The sequence below is a fragment of the Benincasa hispida genome, chromosome 9, assembly GCF_027475165.1.
Source record: "Benincasa hispida cultivar pf3 chromosome 9, pf3_genome.v1.1, whole genome shotgun sequence".
Classification (NCBI taxonomy): Eukaryota; Viridiplantae; Streptophyta; class Magnoliopsida; order Cucurbitales; family Cucurbitaceae; genus Benincasa; species Benincasa hispida.
The window spans coordinates 24,611,892-24,617,095 of record NC_143486.1 but is presented as its reverse complement, the minus strand read 5'-3'; the positions used below and the strand labels follow the sequence as shown (position 1 = coordinate 24,617,095).

The 5,204-nt window shown below is 37.8% G+C and overlaps 1 non-coding gene across 1 annotated transcript; it reads left to right on the top strand.

The window, feature by feature from the left end:
- Nucleotides 1–3,128: 3,128 nt before the first annotated feature.
- LOC120087477 (small nucleolar RNA R71) lies at nucleotides 3,129–3,235 on the top strand. Its single transcript, XR_005484618.1, has one exon. It is a non-coding gene; the product is annotated as a small nucleolar RNA R71 (small nucleolar RNA).
- The last annotated feature ends 1,969 nt before the right edge of the window (nucleotides 3,236–5,204 follow it).

The following is a 5,204-nucleotide window of genomic DNA, read 5'->3' as shown; positions in this document are numbered from 1 at the left end:
TGAATAATGACCTTTGACTCTAACAAACAACTCTTTTTCAGTAATGGTGTAATTTTTTTAAGCGTTGTTAAGAGTTTTGCTTTCATAAGCGATAGGGTGCAGGATTTTATCTATGTGCTAGACTAAGATTGCGCCCATCGCATAATCGCTAGCATCGCACATTAATTCAAACGGCTTCGTCCAGTCAGGTGCGATCAAAATGGGTGCTGTGAATAGCACATTTTTTCAGTTTTTCGAATGCATTCAGACAGTTCGAGTCGAAATCAAATGGTCTATCCACTTCAAACAATAGATTCAACAGTCTAGAAATTTTTAGAAATCCTTCATAAATATTTCGTAGAAACCGACGTGCGCCAGGAAGCTTCTTAAGGTTTTTACATTGGTTCGTAGTGGTAACTTTTCGATGGCATTGATCTTTTCTTTGTCAATTTCTAGTTTTGACTTGGACACTCGATGCCAATGTACTATTCCTTCAGTTACCATGAAATGACATTTTTCCCAATTCAGGACTAAGTTTGTGTCCTCGCACCTTTCAGAATTTTCTCGAGATTTGCCAAACATATTTCGTATGTCTTTCCATAAATCAAGAAATCGTCCATGAATATTTCAACTGAGTCTTCGAGATATTTTGAGAAGATGGCCATTATGCACCTTTGAAAGGCGCTGGGAACATTGCACAGCCCGAATGGCATGTGCTGAAAGGCTAATGTCCCATAGGGGCATGTGAAGGTTGTCTTCTCCTGGTCATTTGGTTCGATCATTATCTAGTTATACTCTGCATAACCATCCAAGAAGAAAAAGTAATCATTCCCTGCTAATCTGTCTAACATTTTATCAATGAACGATAAGGGAAAGTGATCCTTTTTGGTTGCCGCATTAAGCTTTTGATAGTTCATGGATATCCTCCATCTAGTAACTATATGTATGGGTATCAACTCGTTGTTCTTGTTGGGTACAATAGTCATTCTGCCCTTTTTCAGGACGCATTGCACTAGGTTGACCCATGTGTTATCTAAGATTGGGAAAATGATACATGCATCCAACCACTTGATAATTTCCTTTTTGACCACTTCCTTCATCGCAGGGTTCAACCTGCGTTGAGGTTCAATGGATCCTCTTTTCCCTTCTTCAAGTCTTATCTTATGCATGCAATAAGATGGATTAATGCCTTTGATGTCAGCAAGAGTCCATCCAATTTCCTTGATATACTTCTTTAAGACTTTCTACTTCTTTCTCTTTTGGGAGTGAGGCTGAGCTAATAACTAGCAGGGGTCTCATCTTGTCCAAGGAATTCATATTTAAGGTGAGTAGGCATGGCTTTTAGATCCAACACATGTGACTGTTCAAGCGAAGGCTTGATCTTGCCTTCTCTTTCTTCTATACTTAATGGCTCAAAATTTTTTTGTACTTCTCTCACCGCATAACATGATTCAGGTGATGCGGTGGTTTCGTCTTCCAATTCCATACCTTCATCAAATTCAAACTTAAGCTCGCAGGGCCATTCATCCTCCAACGCAACTACCTTGCACACATCAATCTCCTCAGAATAGTTTATCATCTTCAAGATATTGAATTTCAATTGTTGTCCATTAATGTGCGTTGTAATTTCCCTCTTACATACATTAACCTGAGTTCTTCCTATAGATAGGAATGGTCGTTTTGAAATGATGGGGACATGTTTATCTTCTTCATAGTCTAATATAATGAAATCTGCAAGAAAAATGAACTTATCCACCTTGACGAGCACGTCTTTGAGCTTGCCTTTTGGGTGTACTAGAGATCGATCTGCTAATTGAAGGGTAAATGTAGTGGGCATGAGTTCTTTGATTTCCAGCTTTTTGAAAATGGACAGTGGCATGAGATTTATGCTGGCTTCTAGATCGCATAAGGCGTGTCTAATGTAAATTCCACCAATGGAGCAAGGAATTGTGAAACTCCTTGGGTCCTGCATCTTTGGAGGAATAATAGTGTTGCAATCTTGCATTAGAGCTACTGTCTCATAATTACCTAATTTCCTCTTTTTAGATATAATGTCTTTCAAGAACTTGGCATATGCTAGCATTTGTTCTATTGCCTCAATCAAAGGAACATTGATGTGCAGCTGTTTCAGTATTCTAAGAAAGCGTTGAAACTTTCATCATTCCTTTTTCTTAGTTTCTGTGGGAATGGAGGTAATTGTACCTCATACGATGCTTTTAACGTAGAAGTTGCGGCAGAATTCCTCCAAAGATGTTTTTGCTCTATATAGGCGCTTTCATCACACACATGTTTTTGCGTTTCTTCTTGAGTTTTAATAACTTTGCTTGATTTTTCCTTTCATAGTCTCTATTACGATGTGTCCACTCCTTCATGTCACCACTTGACATTGTTCTTTACCTGAATTCCCCACATTGTGAGGAATTTCAGTGGTACTTGGAAGTAAGCCTTGCATCATACTTTTCAATTCTCTTGTAATTTGACCCATTTAAATCTCAAGATTGCAAATTGACGTTGCTTGATTTTGGAGAACTATTTCATTCTTTTTTATGTATTCTTTCAATAAGTTTTCTAAAGAATAGGAAGTTGATGCTTGAGATGAGCTAGCTGCTTGTTGTTGCCCATTCTATCTTTGATGGAACCCAGGTGGTCCATCTCTTTCGGCGTTGGCTTGCTGATGTTGATTACCACCCCATGAAAAGTTCGGATGATTTCGCTAACTAGGATTGTAGGTGTTGGAATAAGGGTTATTCTTGATGAAGTAGACACATAGTGGGTTGCATGGACATACCTCAAAAGAATGAGGTTCTTCACAAATAACGCAACTTTCATTTTCCATTTGAGCAATTGCATTCACTTGCCCGTTTTTCGTACCAGATTTGGTCATTGTCATCGCCTATAGTAAATTAGTCATCACGCTCACCTGCGTTTGCAATAAGGTGATAGCATCATTATTTTGACTTCCATTATTTGACCTTGACCCATATTTACTTTCTTGCCAGTCTTCATGATTCTTTAAAATTCTATCAAGAATGTTCTTAGCCTCAATATACGTTTTATCCAAGAGTCCACCTGCTGCAACAACATTTACTGCTATTTGTGAGGCTGAATCCAAACCATAATAGAAAATTTCCATTTGCAAACAATCAGAGAGTTCATTATGTGGGAAATCTCTCATTAGCCTCTTGAATCTCGCCCATGCATCACTGGGGATTTCATTTTCTTCTTGCTGAAAGTTAGTAATTAACCTTCTTCTTTTTGCATTCTCCATCGATGGGAAGTACTTCTTTATAAACTTCTCTAATTTTCTCCCAGGATGTTATTTTACCAAGTTCAAGTGAGTATGCCCATTTTCTAGCATCATTGCGTAATGAAAATGGGAATAATGCGAGTTTTACTTCCTCTAGGGTGATGTTAGGGAATACAAATATGTTGCAGATTTCAATAAAACTTCTTAGATGGGCGTAGGGATCCTCATCGCGCCTTCTTCCAAACTAACTAGCTATCTGAATCATTTAAAGCATTACACACTTCATTTCAAATTTGGTCCCATCCAAGGCTGGTCGTATGATTCCTGGCGAGAAATCATACAAGTTGAGTGATGCATAATCCCTAATAGGTCTGTTGCGATCGTTTGCCAACATAATGGGGTTGCCAAGTGCATCATCATCATTGTTGATCACTGCTCATGGCACTTCTGGATGTTTTGCTGTTCTGCCATCCTTCAAGCTCTCATTTTCTTTTGTTTGCTCTCTATCTTCTACGAAAAGTTCTCTTAATTTCTTGGTCGTAGACAAGCTCGAGCGTGGACCCTTCGCTCATAGAACATTTGTACCTTTCTCGCAGTCAAGGTGCAATACTCCAACAATTGAGGCCTGCGAAAATAAAAAACAATAGTCTTAGCACACTTAGTTACCGCAATCCTTGACAACGGTGCCAAAAACTTGATGCATTCATACCATGCGATGAAATGAATATTAATTGTGAGGCTATAATGCACTGTTTTATCTAATTAAACCCAAGTGCAAGCTCAACTAGAGTCCTGGTGAGTTTAGGGTCGAACTCAAGGATTTCTTTTTAAGTATGCAATGAAGTCTAATGCTTTCATCTTGGCACAATTGATTACAAATTAGATTGATTTTTTATCTTACTAAAATAAGTTATGTGAGGTGGGGTTTATACTTTAAGTAAACCAGTATATGCAATGGTTGTGAAATGTAGATATGCGATGATAGGGTTGAGAAGAATAATCACTTAACACTCCCTAAACAAATATATAAATCACACATTCAAGTGATGCACTCAAGATTAGAACTTACACTTCTCAATGTACATGGCCACACTATCCTATCTCTAGGATGCATGTGATGAGTGTGTAATGCAAAAGATGTTACTCATTTCTATGGAACCTCTCTTCTCGTTTTATGAGTTCTAAATATCTAATTCTCTCAAACTGAGATTTAATCTACTTAGGGTAATCTTTCGAGTTATCCAAGTATTTTACCAGACATACATAAAATAAGTAAAATGCATGGTTTAAATATTGGTTAGTTCATGTTAGCTAGATGCTTATCAACCCATGAAAGATTTAGCTACTCACGATGAATAAAGAGAGTATGGATGAAAGTTGAAACAAATATGTATTCATATCAAAGAGATGTTTGCAAAGCTTAAACAATACAAATACATTTAAGATAAAGAATAGAGAAAGGGAGTCAAGCTGTGGTGCACAATTTCTTGTTTCCCTCGGCTTCCTCAATTACTGTTTTACTACAAGTATTGAAAGATGGAGCTCCTCTTCTACTTCCACAGGAAACCAAAGCTCTCACAGAGGTTTTTGAATGGATGTAAGAAAAAAGGCTTCTTTAATAGAATTTTTACTCTTGTTTCTTCTCTTCGAAAGTTCTCTTCCTAAGAGTTCTCCCCTCTAAAAGTTCTCTCTTGCATGGCAATTTCATGGCTATTTATAGACAACGAGGATAACTTTTCTTATATTGCTTATGATTTTATTGATAAGATGCATTAAATTCCATACCCTGATACGCCGCCTGCTGCACGTCAGAAGTTCATTGGTTCTGCAGCTAAGAGATCTTATCAGCCACCACCTCAATCTTTGATTTGACCTCCACTGCCCAAGTGTTGCGCCATGTCTCATTGCCTGCAGTCACCAACTTGTCTAACTATATGATCATGTGTAAGCATTGAGATTTCTCATTTGATCACATCAA